General features: G+C 40.0%; 1 protein-coding gene across 8 annotated transcripts in view; it reads left to right on the top strand.

Moving 5' to 3' along the window:
- Positions 1-15,070, top strand: part of ELAVL2 (ELAV like RNA binding protein 2) — a 91,538-nt gene that overhangs the window by 22,301 nt on the left and 54,167 nt on the right. The window lies entirely within an intron of this gene.

The raw sequence follows: 15,070 nt of genomic DNA, 5'->3' as shown, positions 1-15,070 counted from the left end.
GGTGTTGCAGAAGAGGAGTAAAGTGCATTATTTATCAGTAGCAGCAGCATCTAATAAGCTGGTGAAGACTGAAGACAATTGATGGCTGAGTAAATGTGTATTAAGCTTGTCTTTGAGTCTGTAGAAACTATTGCTTAATCTCAGGATAGATTTTTCCCACAGCTGTCTCCACATCATTTCTGTAACCTTTGACTGAAAGTGTTTTGGGGGTAGGAGGTCTTTCATCTGCACAGTACTTTACATAGTTGTTAGAGGAACTCTTACTTCCTCTGTTTGGGCTTTACTGCTAACAAGTAATCCTCAGAGTTCTAATCTGCATACAGAGCTGCTTGGATTGTAGTGGAACCTGAAATTATAGTAGACACTTCTTATTTAGGAAGATGGCTGTTTCTCTTGGTAAGTTTGTGTTTTAGTTGTAAGCTAATGGAAGAAATCCTCATTTGTAATGTTGCTTGAAAATTTCATTTGCATGCTGGCATTTACCTTTTCTGTTTGTGGTGTTTGCTGTTCTTTTTGCTTGTGTTTTGCATCCGGGGTGCTACATGATGTCTTTCTGTCTGTAAACTGACCTACCAATGAAAATCACAGGTAAAGTTAAAGGTAAAAATAATTTTCTTGTTACAGAAATAGCTAAATATCTTACTTTTCTGAGCCAGTTCTCTAGCATCACTCTGTTTTTGACAAACTCAAGCATTTCCTCATCTTTGAATGATTTCTAAATAAAGGACAAAAATACTAATGATGGAACTGGAAATAAACTGTCATAAGTCTTTGAGCTCAGCAAGAAAGTTCTGTAGTACTTCTCAATGTCACTTCTGTAAAAGGGCTCTATTTTGACAAGTTTAGCCGTTGACAAGATCTGTGGGAGAAAATGTTAGAGCATACCAAAGTCATGATCTCTGGGAACACTTTGTAGAAGATACTATAGATTCTGAACCGTTTTTGTGTGAGAGAAAAATCCCAAGAGTTAAAAAACCCTTCAATTATCTTTATCCTTAGTGGACCAAAGTTTGAACTGGAGCTACTGTTTCTATGGTTTGAGCAAGACTGAAGTACCTTGGACAGAAACTCTTGTGTTGGCTGACTCAATGGATGTTGGCCAGCTTAGCTTTTGTGGCACAAATAGGAACTCCAGTGCTTTAACAGGTTTTGACTCAAATTGTTTCTTTTGAGTAGAAGAAACAGCAAATGTCTGGCTTCTGTTTATGTAGTAGAAGATGGTGATGAAAAGGTAGAAGACGGGCTGAACCTGTGTAGGGTAGTGTTTCTTGAGTAAGTCTACTAGACCTATATAGACCTGTAGCTTCAAAGCAATAACTGCAGTTGGCAGGTTCATTAAGTTCCGTGGCTTATCAGAAAAACAGGCCTAGTGAGCACATGCAGGCTTGCATGGCTCTTTCTCTTAAGTCTTAAACTCACAGGAGAACTGGCCATCTGTTTAGGTTGTGTGTAACTGTCAGTGTTTAAATAACTTCATTCTGTGCCAAAACTTTGTGTCCTGTGTAGCAGTTGAGCTGAGCTGGTGCAAAGAATAGAAAATAGAATTAAAAGCACTTTGGCAATCTGTACAAAAATGAAGTGTGTTATGAGCTAAGGAAAAGTTACTATTTTGTGCCTCATGCCCATTAACACTTCCAATAAGCTTGAATCATTCATTATGTGAGATTTCCTGGTTGTGAGACAGTGTTACCCCTGTATGACAGATTGCGCTGAGGAGGAAGGTAAGGGTTTAACTCACTGAGTTAATGGATTGAAAGAAATTCAGTATAAACAAATTTGAATGGCAGCGGAATGCTTGATGCATGAAAATTACTCTAAAAACTGATTTAATAAAAGGAATTGGGTAGGGTAGTAATTTGGGAAAAGTGAAGTTGATGTAGCATGGTAACACAGCCTGGCACAGTTTCTTTTTTTTTTTTTGAGGTCAAGTTTCTCTTCAGATGCCAGGTGGTGTAATGCACAGTGTGCTGGGTATCTGGTGTGTCAAAACTTGCTATTGAATGCAGGCAATTTCTGAAGAGAAGCAGGTAGTCTTAAAACAAATATTTTCAAAGCTAGAATAAAGATGGGGCTGGACTTGCTTTTTTTGAACTCCAGTTGTCTCCTGATGAAAGCAACTGTTTTTAAAGTGAGGTTTTTTCACAGACAATATAAAGGGAAACTTTTAGACGTATCTTATCTGACACTTCATCTGCTAGAATTGGGTGAGATTGTTGGTACTGGTATATAAAAGATTAAAGGAAACCTGCTTGAAGAAACAGCTTGTCTGTTGCAGCATTTCTTGTGCCACAGGTTTATTGGAGCAGTGCCGGGAAGCAAATGTTTTGCCTTAAATTTGAGATATAAACTGATGATGCTGGTAATTATCAGTAACTTTTGATGCCTATATATGGCTACTGCTTACCACTGTCAAATTTGGGATTTCCCTTTTTTGTGCAAACACTGTACAGTTTGGAATTCTGAAACTTCAGGTGTAAAGAAAGTTGCCTTTTGAGTGTATGTAGAGTTGCAGGTGGAACTTCAGGGATTATTGGTATGAAAAAGGAAAAAAAAGAACTGCAGGGCTGTTGGGTGTTTCACCTGATAGTGCCCTGGGTAACTAACCACAGGGTTATGTTTTTTTCTATCTCCATCATTTGTATCTTTTTGTGTATGTGTACTGCTTGTAAACATGCAAGGGGTCATTGCTGAGCTCTGAGACTAAGCACAGTGCCCTAGGTACAGATGGATCTTCTGTGTGGCATCAGTGAAAGAAGTGCTTTCACAGCATCCCAGAAGTGGGCAAAATGAGATTTTAGATCAATGTCTTACCAAATTTGAACATAACCTCCTGGGTAATAGTATCTAGGGTTTGTATCATTAACGACTGAAATCAGGTATCTTTGTATTCTGCCCATCTTTCAAGGAAACCCATTGCAAGTATATCATGGGGACTGCTGTTCTGTTGGTTCATGTAATCTGGATTTTTGGTTCCTTGTCGAGCCACTGAAATGGGAAATACTCTAGCTGTCATGACAGGGGAAGGCTTCAAATGACTTTTGCCCACAGTGGAGAGTTAGAAAATTACTTGTCACTTAGAAACAGGAACAGTCTACTTAAATTAATAACTCTTCAAAGCTTGACCAAAATGTTCTGATGGTGAAATTGTTGGGGAGTGATAGTGGAGAGTTGAGTCTGTTGCACTGTGTTCTTACAATGGTGTATTTTTAGATTTTACTAAAGTACTAAGTTGGCAGCCAGTGATATCTTACATGGATAGGGTTTCACATCCATTGATAAACTTCCAGTTATTTTCACTCTTGTTCAAATTCTTGAGGTAGGTTTCTGTGTTTAGTTATTAGGAATGAAACAAATTTAACTTTCTATTTAGTGAAGCCTCTGCCTGGCTTATGCCTAGAGGTGGACACTCTTCTTCTGGTCTCCCAAGTTCAGGAGAGACATGGACATACTGGAGAGAGCCCAGTGAAGGGTGATGAAGACAACGAAGGGACTGGACCATCTCTCCTATGAGGAAGGGTTGAGAGAGCTGGGACTGCTTAGCCTAGAGAAGAGAAGGCTCAGGGGGATCTCATTAATGTATATAAATACCTGCAGGGAGGGTGCATAGAGGACAGAGCCAGGCTCTTTCCAGCAGTGCCCAGTGACAGGACCAGAGGTAGTGAGAACAAACTGAAACACAGGAGGCTCTGTCTGAATGTCAGGAAACACTCTTTATTGTGAAGGTGACCGAGCAGTGACACAGGTTGCCCAGAGAGGTGGTGGGGTGTCCCACCTTGGAGATGCTCAAAAGCTGTCTGTACATGGTCCTGGGCAACTGACTCTAAGTAGCCCTGTTTGAGCAGTGGAGTTGGAGCAGATGATCTCCAGAGGTCACTGCCAACCTCAAACACTCTGTGATTTAGTTGGTCAGATATTCTAAGAATAGTGTAGATGGTGCTTTATTGAGCTGAATTTCAACTCTGGAAAACCTTTGGGAAACAGATGTTAATGCTGGAGCAGCTGCGGGAGTTGAAACATGGCAGGGTCTGCAAAATCAGGCTTGCAGGTGAAAGGTCTCTTTTGTTTGTGTTCTATGCATAGACTATGAAATCTTCTAATAATTCAAATTCAGTTACCAAGTTTGTGTTTGGTTTTTTGTTGTTGAGTTATGCTTTTTGCAGGTGACTCTACATTTGATAGACACTGGGATTAAGCACTAATGTCCTTTACTAAGACATTTGTCTTTTTTCACTTAGTAACAAGACAAAGTTGATGTGCTAAATTTAGAAAGCCCCCCAAAGCTCTCTAGCTAGAGAAAGAGTATGGTGTGGACAGTCTGGGTTTCCAGACAGGATGGAGGCATGCTCTTTCTAGGAGCAGTGATTTGATTGACCACTCAGTACCACTGACAGTCTTGGCATGGCTAGTGTATGTCTAAAAGCCACTTCCTAAAAGCTGTTGAGACACATCCTGTGTCTCAGATGTCTAAGATAGCAGGCTGTAAGGATTGATAACCGATAACCTTTTTAAAGGGGTAAATGAAACATTCAAATACACAAAGCTTGGAAATAAAGATTCTGTGTAATGGAGGGCTCCCAGCATCCTAGAGCTCACCTGGTGAAGATTTTGTTCATTTCTCACTGTCATCACTTACCTTGTACTGGTGTGGTTTAACACTTTATGTCAGGTTTGACTTGGGATATCTTCTTCTTGAAGCTTCTTCTTGTAAATACTAAAAGGTATTGAGTCTTCAGTTCATTTTTTTTTTAAGCTTTCAGGAGCATCTGTTTTTAGCTAGAAAAACTTGACTAATACTCTTTTTCTGTTTTGCACTCTTGTGCAGCACCAGTGTTCAGGGGACACAGCTTTGTGGGGTGAAGGAGTTTGTTTCATGGAGGTGGTAGTGAGAGCGTTTCCCTCCATAATGGACTCCCAGGATCCCATGATTGTGCTGTTGAATCACTGAATCACAAACTCTTTGCTGAAAACCAGAAGGAACAAGCAGTCCCAGGAGCAGATTGGTCCCCGAGGTGAACAGAATATGCTAGGACAGCTTACACTGGTGCAGTTTATTCTGGGTCAGGTAATCCAATTGTGATAGGCTTGCAAAACAGTTGATGCCACTTTTCTCTACTTGCTTGTCAAGTGGGCGCTCTCAGCCAGCTGAATCACTTCTACTACTTACTCCTTTCTGAGGTCTGTTGAAAGATTCCTGCTGCTTCTCTTCTGCCACCTGTCTCAATAAATGCAAAAATCCACCCCCAGAGTCCTACCTCTTCTAGTGCTTCAGGGAAGAATCTTGCTAATGAAGTTAGTCTGTGTAGCTAATCCACTTACTGTAGTGGATTTTGTAGAGAACTATAACAATCTGTACTTTGCATAAGCAAATTGGAATGTAACAGACTGGTGTGACAGTTGGGAGACTGCACTACTTACTGTTTTTTAAAATATTGGAACTAAGGATAGTTTTTGTTTTGTTTTTTTCTCTACCATTTTATATTAGTTTCTGATTTACTGTTCAAAGACTGTTTCCCATCTAACACTGTTTCTGCTGGTTTTGGGAGCATAGGGTGGGTGGTAGAGGGAGAAATACTTGCTACCTGTGTTGTAAGTCAGCCATGAGGAAGCGCTTCACTGAACAGCACTCACATTATTTTTTTAAATTCTGGATGAATAGAACATAAAATGTTTCTGGTGCTGTGTGAAAAATCAAAAGGGAAGAGAAATACAAGAGCAATTCTGGGGGAAACAATCCTTCTAATTTTAGGCTGTAGCGCTTGAGCATACTAACCTACTTCTGAAATACCTGTTAGTGTCTCTTCAGCTGGAAGACCGTTTAAAGGCACTGCTGCTGTGTGTTACAGCTTGGTGTGTGGTTGATCTACCTCTCCTTGAGGTTTACCTGACTTCCTTCTGAAGAGTTTATTTAAGGATGCTGACTTGTGTATTTTCTTTGACTAATGAGGTAGAAAGCTCAAAGCTCTCTGTAGCACAAACAAAAAAAAGTAGTTTATTGTTAAACTTCCTGGAACAAAATGCTTTTTGTCCCTCCCTCGTTCTGTGTCTTCTCAGTAGATTTGTGAATCTTTCCATGTGTTAAATGCTACTGTGAAATAAGGAGTGCAGCTGTCAAGAGTAAATTGGTGAAGTTTCTTGTATTCAGTGTGTCACTCTCCTGGTTTCGGCTGGGACAGAGTTAATTTTCTTCTTAGTAGCTGGTACAGTGCTGTGTTTTGGATTTAGGGTGAGAATGATGTTGATAACACTCTGATGTTTTAGTTGTTGCTAAGTAGTGCTTATCTTAAGCCAAGGACTTTTCAGTTTCCCATGCTCTGCCTGCAAGCAGGTGTACAAGAAGCTGGAGGGAGCATGGCCAGGACAGCTGACCTGAACTAGCCAAAGGGCTATTCCATACCATAGAATGTCATGCCCAGTATATAAACAGGGGGGAGTGGCCGGGAGGGGCAGATTGCTGCTCTGGCACTGGTCAGCGGGTGGTGAGCAATTGCATTGTGTATCACTTGTCTTTTCTTGGGTTTTATTTCTCTTTTTTTGGCTATATTCCTTTTCATTACTATTATTATTATATTATTATTCTTAGTTAGTAGTATATTTTGTTTTACTTTAGTTATTAAACTGTTCTTATCTCAACCCACGAGTTTACCCTTTTTTCCCTCTCCTCCTCACCCCACTGGGAAGGGTGGAGGGGGAAGCGGCTGCGTGGTGCTTAGTTGCTGGCTGGGGTTAAACCACAACAGTGACTTTCCTGTTACCAGAGATGGAAGGGAGACCTTTAATCTTATTAATTTTCCATATAGACAGTGCTTTTTGAAGCACCTGGTATGGATCTGTCTTTGTCAAAGCTGAAAACATTGAGTAGCTTCTGCAGCTTCTCCTGCACCACATCCCTCCCTTCCCTCTCCCCTTTCTGACACAGAAGATGGAAGAAAATGAAGTAAATGCATTTAACTTAATCTTGAATACTTTGGATTGCTTAGTATGTTTTTAGATTTATGTATTTTATGTACTATTCTGTTTGGGACTGGATAACTTGTAGTCAAATGACTCAGGAAACGCTCTGGAGACCAGAAGCGTTTTGTAAGAGTGGAAAAATACTTGTAAAATTTTGGAGGAGGATATGGTGAACTTCCTGATGCATCCCTGGTCTTAAACAATGACCTTCCTAAAAATGTACTAGTATATCAAAGTTGATGACTCCCACTTGTTACCAATAAACTGCTCAAGCTCAGGTTGGAGAAGTTCTTGGTGGAGATAACTGACAGTATTCCAAAGTCTTGAGTTTAAGTTTAGTAATCTGTCACTGAGACTTAGTGTGCACTGTACACTTCTGTTTGTTTTAAGTAAAACTTCTTTATAGTTCTATATAGGAATCCCTAAATGATTTTTTTGTGTAGAACTAATGCATGGATCTGTTCTTAACCAGTGTTTGTCCAAGTTGCATCAAGACCTGATATTTTTAGATCAACCATAGTCACTTTTTGGCAAGATGAGCTTGAAAATCCTACAGGTAGCTTGGGTTGTTCACCTGATTTCAGCGTGGCTGATAACAAACTCCTATGTTGAAGTCTGTGTATAAGTTAACTTTACAAGAAGGACTTCTGTTTTTCAATGTTTAAAGCAGGTGAGTGCTTCAGGGATCAAGGAATGCAGACATTCTCTGCCAGCAACCATTTGAACATAGAGGTAGCATACCCTGTCTGATACCCCCTTGATAATGTATCCAAGAGATTACAAATGGGGGGGTGTTGTTGTCTGTGTTGGTTCTACATGCTTAGCTACAGTACAGAGCTCATTCAGTAGCTGATGCTGCGTACAGCCAATTGAAGGATGCTGGAAACTTGGAGAGTGTTCAGCCACTCAGCTCTGAGCTGTGTTGCTTTTATTGTAATAATAAGCTTTTCTTTGTGGTTCATTAGATGCAGCTGCAGTGAATTAGAACCAGCTTAAATATAACTCAGCTGATCTGCTTTGAATGCTCTAGGTATTTCTGTCAAAAGTTATGGGCTTGCTTTCCTTTCGGGTCCTTACTAGAAAGAATTCTTATGCTTAGTTATGGAAGCTAAATACACTTTGAAGGGGACACAGTTTTTGAGTTTGAGCTATGTTAGTTCTAAAAATCATCCCAACTTGCCTTTTCTTTATGCAAAGGATAAAAATCAGCTGAGGAGCTGGTAGTTTGGAGACACCCATGTGATTTCTCTAACCTCTGACACTTAACAGTCTAAAAATAGTTACCATATGGGATGTCTTTATTGTGAGGACAGCCTCTGCTACTTGAGAACCTTTCTGTGTTTAAGCACTTTCTGTGCCTAAACATTTTTAGCTGTTTCTTCAACTAGATGAAGTCGTCATATGGCTTTGAATGAGAGCTGCTGTCATTGTCCACAGATCTGGGAGGAAAAGGAGTTACTTTCTCTGAATTTAGTAGGGGTGGATATGGCAGCATTCTGTGTTTGATCTTTTTTCTACTGGGTCTGTTCTAGATCTGAGTTTAAAAAAAAAAGTAAAAAACTTTGATCTTACACCAGTGAAAAATACAACACATTTTAATCTTAACACCTGACTTGTATCTGTTTCAAGCCTGTCTGTTACAGTTGTTTAACCTTCTAGCAACCTACTGAGAATTTGTACCTTCAATGGAGGTTATTCAGAGATATGCCTGCCAGACCCTACTTCAGTAGTTGTTATTGCTGCTGTAGGGAGTTCACAAACTGCTGAGAGAAGTAAGAGAACATTTGCTAACTTGCCTATGCTGAGTCCATTTTCCAGTAAGCTGTTGTATACAAATAGAATAATCCTTACAGAGCAGTTGCATGTCCTTTCAAGATGTGCAGTAAAGAAAGCAAAATCTAAACTTGCACACAATTGTGTGGCACAGGTTGTAATTAGTATATGTAATTATTTGGTGTTTTTCTGCTGGCAGTTTTTGGTAGGTTTGGGAGATAAGTTACCAATAGTCTACTTTTTGCAAATTGGAAATAATTACTGTGCAACAAACTCTTTTCATCATCAGTCAAGTAATGCTTGATGGCAGGTCCTCAGTGTCAGGATGCTGCTCTTCATGTTTTACTTATGCAGTATCCTGGTCTCACCCTCCTTTTGTCCCTGTGTCTTCTGATGGCATGGACTTCAGATAAAGTGACTTGCAGGTTTGTGACTTCAACTTCATGACTTTTCCAGCCTTCCCATGCACTGGCTTTTTAAAAGTCTTTGCAACACGAGGCTCCAGAGCTTTGGTATGGTTAAATGAACTTCTGCAGTCTTGAGTCTCAAACCAATGTTCTTTTAATATTTTTTTTCTATAAGTTAACAAGTTTACTGCAGATGCAGCTACTGCTAGCCTTAGGCAACTAGTCCTGATGTGCTCTTTCTGCCTAGAGTAAAAGAGCTGTAAAGCTTCTGCATTACCCATTATGCATAGACTGAGTATTTACAGATCTTTCAGCTGAGGCACTGTCTTGCAGAACTGACTTGCAGGTAACTTGTAGTGACCATGCATTTTGTACAGTATTTATGCAAGATTTGCAGTAAGAAAGGTTTAAATTCCTTTTTGCTTACTGCTGTTGCTAGGAAGTGTACTTGAACCTATTTTTCTACTACTTTCCCCAAAAACTTTACAAAGCAATGAATAAAATTCTGAAGGTTAAAAGTTGAGCGTCGACTGAAAGGTCCATTTAATATAGAATGGTATAGCATGCCTGCAGAGTGAAATAAGTAGATAAACATCCTTTTTGACTTCTGAGTTGGTTTAAAAATAACCTAACAACCCTATGTTCTTGTTTAATGTTGTATTTATATAATAGAACAATGAAATACAGTTTTGATCTTTCAGGCAGAGATGTGTGGGTCATTGATATCAGGGCTTCAGGATTTAGAGGTGCTGGTCTGTGTATTAGGAAGTAGGTGGACGATAGTTCCAATATATTTTGTCATCTTTTTGGTAGCAGGAGAGGAGGTGGAATGATGGCACTACTTCTAGGAAAATGTAATATCTTTAAGTAGTAACCTACAGTGCGAAGAAGGAAAAATTATTGCTTTCTGGCTGTGAGACAATATAGCACTTTGTATAAACTGAATCCTTTCAAATTTTGGCCATCTTGACTGTGAGTTCATTTCCGGAAGTGGATGATTGTCGTATGCCTGTGTCCTTATGTTCTTAGTTATGCTGTTCTTTTAAATGCTCACATTTAAAATGTGGGCAGCAGGGCTTAAATTAACAGCCTGTCCAAATGAATAGTGTGGAGTAAATAGTTTTCTCCCCGATAGGCTTTCTTTTAGAGCTAGACTGTGCTGACACCTAACGAAACAGACATTTTCAAACTCAGAGCTGCTGCTGTTATAACTTGTTGAAGAATCTGTTCCAATGTAATCTGGATGGCACTTTTTTGAAAATGGGATCTATGGAAGTTCAACTCCTACAGAGAAAACCAAAACTACTTTAGTAGTGTAACTTCTACCTTTTTAACTGTTTGGGACTCCTGTGTGTATTTAGTGGGAATGTATAATCATATAGGACAGTGAGAACCTGTATCTGATAACAGCAAGGTCTTTAATACTTACAATAGGAGTTTGTTCAGACTTTTCCATAGCACTGATGCCTTTTGCCCTGTTGTCAACATGTCTCCAGTGCTTACTTTTGATTTTTTTTTTTTTTTCTGCTGTAGTAAAACACATTCTTGACTTGACTCTGGTAAAGTGTATGTGTAAGTACCCTGTAGTTTAGGAGATTCAGTATAAACCGCTGTCATCTTTTTTGCAAGGTAAAAGTGCCGGGACAGAAGATGCATACTGTTTCTGAACAGCCTTTATTAATTTACTGATGCCTTTGTTTCACAAGACATCCCCTTCCCTCCAAGCATAATGTTCACCCTGTGAAAGTGGACTTTTTGTTGTTTTGGAAGTAATTCATTATGAAACAAAGACAAAAATTTCCAAACTCAGATTCCTGTCTCCATGTCAGAGGGATGTCACAGCATAAAATCCACCATCTGGTTTATTTTGAGGTATTCTTCAGCACTTCAGAGGTCAGTGTTTGGGTGCCATGGCAAATAATGTGATTTGACAGGTCTGCTATAAAGGGTGCTAGAGATAAGCAAGGTCTTAACTTCCTGATCTCAAACTTGGGCACTGGGTAAAAGCAGCTGCCCTTCTCCTACGCCTCAGAGTTGCTACATTGCTGTAGTGAAATGGTAATAAAAATATGCAGGTTAGCCCTGCATGTCTTAAGTCAGATAGCATCAGCGTTGTATTTTCCACCTGTTGATGTTCTCAGAATAAATTTTTGGTTGGTGCTGTGTGTCTGATTTCTCTGTCCGGGCTCTTTTTTGTCCTGTAGTGTGTGTTACAGGGTGGTGTTCAGAGCATAGGGGACTTTATAGTGCTTGATGTGCATTGATACAGGGCAGGAAAGTATAAGTTTATTCGGAGTTGTGTGCTGTTGGACTGACTTCGTTCTTGCTGTCATGCTGTCTTGAGACTTCTTACCAACTTTTTTGTAAACAATTCTCTTGATTTTCCTTTGATATTAAAGTTTGAAGATGTGCACAGGAGAATAAAATAAATTGGGAAAGATATGATTCTGAGTATTTGGGAGCTCTGTTGCAGTGGTATACTTCTGTGACTACTGTTTCTCTTGCTATTGAATTAGGCATATAATTAGTTTTACCATGAAATGGGGTATTCAGTTTTTTGATGCAATGATAAATCTCCTAAGACAGTGAAGTCAGCTTTTCAAAACTAATTTGAAAGAAGATTACCTTATCTAGAATTTGCTGTTACAAGGTCTAGATTTCAGTAGTATGTATATACAATGTTTAGTGGGTTAGACATAGATAATAGAAATGTCTACTGCATAAATATATATCAAGTTGAACTTTTAATAGGTTTGGGGTATAACACCTAGCATAGGATAATATATGAAATAATATAGCATAAGAATCAAATAAAAACCTGTAGGTTACCCCATGTAAGGAACAAGGGCATCTTAAGTCAATTTAGTGGTACATAGTTTAATGGAAATTGGGGTACTGGAAAACACTAGAGGTGGAAGACAAATTAGATACAGCTTTCCATGAACAAAAGGTTGGGAGAAAGAGCTAGAGTGTATGGAAGCCAGATGGCCCCAGAAACTTCATATTTTCTGGACAGAATGATAGGAAAATATGATTAGCAGTATTAATTATGATGTATCCAATTCTTAGAGATTTAACAAAGGGTTCTGGCATCTTGGCTGCTGTGTTTGAAATTCTGTTCTTGAATTTATGTTTGTGCAGGGATTCCCATCCACAGAGGTCAGAAACCTTAAGTCTTGGGTAAGATTTCTGTGCTGACTGAAATCAAGAGCAAGACTATTTTAAAATAGGAAAACTTCTTAAGTATCTGTCTTTGCATTTTTAGTTGGATTATACAAATAAAGATTTCTGCACATAAGTAATCTCAGTACAGCATATGGATCTGTCATTTTATATCTGTGTTGCATTATTCATTACTCATGTTATAGCAGGATTAAGAAATGAAGTTCTCTTCATCTGCTACTGGAAGCCTTTGTGCTGCATTCATGGAACTGCAGTGACTTCCTACTCCTGGTGGGGCAGGCGGGGAGGAGTCAAGCTGTCTTTAAACTTTGTTGTTTTTTCTAAAAGAGGTGATTATTAACTTCAGACTGTTAAGAATGCTACTTAGAGACTGAATAGTCAGTCTTTAGCTGTAATAGGTGTTCAGAGTAAACTGGCTTTGGCCATATTTTTTGATATTAGTTCATTATGAATTGTTGGACAAGAATGGCTTGTTGATGTCTTCACTCTTTCTGGATGATCTTAAATCTTTTTTAAGAAGTGATGGAAGCCTCAAGGCTGTAAGTGAAGTCTGAGCTGCTCTTGACTGAAGAGGGCAGAAAATGCTGACTGGAAGTGTTTTGAACAGTGTTCCTTTTGCTCCTCCAACCCCTCATGCCCAGCTGTGGAAAAAAAAATTGTGCAGCTCAAGTCAGTTGGTGCCACAAATCTCTGTTTTTTGCCTGACATGCTACTTTGAGGCCTTTCACCAATGAGGGAAGGCAGGTATTTAGTATTTGAATAGTGTTTAATGTTTGTAAGACGTGATCCTAGGTCACTGAAGCAGTTTTGGACAATGTCATGTCCCAGGCTGTTCAGGTAGTTTGCTTGCTGTCATAGCTGCTGTAATGCTGAGTTCATGGCAAACTCCAGTGCGTCTTGCCCTCTAGTTGAGCTTTTGTCTTACTGAAGATCTGTTCTTTTCCGGAAGGTTTGATGGAAGGATGAATTTTTTCTGTGCAAAAATGACTTGATTCTATGTGTGTGTAATAGTGCATATTTCAGTTTGGTTTGAATACTTTTTCGTGTTGCACGTAAGACTTGCTTATCGTCAGTTTTAGAACTAAAAGAAGGATGCCATCTCCAACTTGTGACATGGTTGTCTGTCAGGCCACCGATGATCTGGGCTAGTGGAGGCATATGAGTGCACAGGCTTTGTGTTGCTGTCCCAGCATGACACCACTTTGAAAGGACTTGTAAAGAAGGATATGGAGGAAGGGAGAGGCATGGAGGCTGCTGGTTTTTGACTTTCAGCTGTTTGCTTTTTTTCACTCTTTATGAGATAGAGGATGTCAGTTGCTTAGCTAACTGGCTGTGTATGTGAGGGTTTAAGGGGTAGGGATATTCAGTTATGCAACTTCTTCCTTGTCCACTCTACATTTGAGGTCAAACTTTACTGTGAGAGAACAAAAACTCCCCTGAAGGGAGGAAATCGAAGGGATTCATCCTGCGGTTTGAAGGGTGTGATGGAGAATACCAGGTTCTCAAAATCTGGCCCTGTGGGTCTGCTGGGGCATGCCTCTGGTGCAGTATCTGCAGTACTGCCGGGTTTTGGGCCCAGCCATCTCTCCAGTTTACCAGGTAGCTGTGAGCAAGAGGAGCGCTGCTGTGAAAAATCAGTGGAGCAGAAGTGTTCCTCTAACCTTGTCGTCTTCAGCCTGGAAGATGAGTTCTGTCATCCATTGCTGGGCCCTCCGTTGCACTGAGGAAAGTTGGGTGCATGAGGGACAAGACTTTATAGCTATTGTCCTGGTTTCGACTGGGATAGAGTTAACTTTCTTAGTAGCTGGTACAGTGCTGTGTTTTGGATTAGTGTGAGAATGATGTTGATAACATGCTGATGTTTTAGCTGTTGCTAAGTAGTGCTTATCGTAAGTCAAGGACTTTTCAGTTTCCCATGCTCTGCCTGCAAGCAGGTGTGCAAGAAGCTGGGAGGGAGCAGAGCCAGGGCAGCTGACCTGAACTAGCCAAAGGGCTATTCCATACCATGGAATGTCATGCTCAGTGTATAAACAGGGGGGAGTTGGCCGGGAGGGGCAGATCACTGCTCAGGCATCAGTCAGCGGGTGGTGAGCAATTGCATTGTGCATCACTTGTCTTTTCTTGGGTGTTATTTCTCTCTCTTTCTTTTTTGTTATATTCCTTTTCATTACTATTATTATATTTCATTATTATTATTGTTATATTTTACTTTAGTTATTAAGCTGTTCTTATCTCAACCCATGAGTTTTACCTTCTTTCCTGATTCTCCTCCCCATCCCACTGGGAGCGGGTAGTGGGGAGTGAGCAAGCAGCTGTGTGGTGCTTAGCTGCTGGCTGGGGTTAAACCACGACAGCTATATTCTCCTTCAGGGAGAAGAATGGGAGAGTAAATGGAGTAGTTGGGTGCCTTTGAAGTTGACACAGTGCTTTCTTGATTAGGAAGAAGCTGTTTTTCTAACTTTTTTTTAAATTTGGGCACCTCTTCAGAGTCAGACTAACCTGGTTTGCTTCCTTTTTCTGGCTATTGGTAAAACTGCAGCTTTTGAAATTGCCAGTGGGGCAGAAGGATGTAACTGCAGTGTGAAAGGGGAAAAAGCTTTACACAGCCCAACTGGAATAGTGAGATAAGTGCTGAAAAATTGAAGTAGGCATCCTAGCCAGTTCAAGTGGAGCAGGCGCTGTGTGTCTAAAAGTGGATGTTGACTTTGAAACCCTTCAGGCTATCAAGATGCTGTATTTGAAGAGTCCTCAAGTTG

This window comes from Gymnogyps californianus, chromosome Z (genome assembly GCF_018139145.2).
Source record: "Gymnogyps californianus isolate 813 chromosome Z, ASM1813914v2, whole genome shotgun sequence".
NCBI classification, from domain to species: Eukaryota; Metazoa; Chordata; class Aves; order Accipitriformes; family Cathartidae; genus Gymnogyps; species Gymnogyps californianus.
This window is presented reverse-complemented; position numbering and strand designations above follow the sequence as displayed.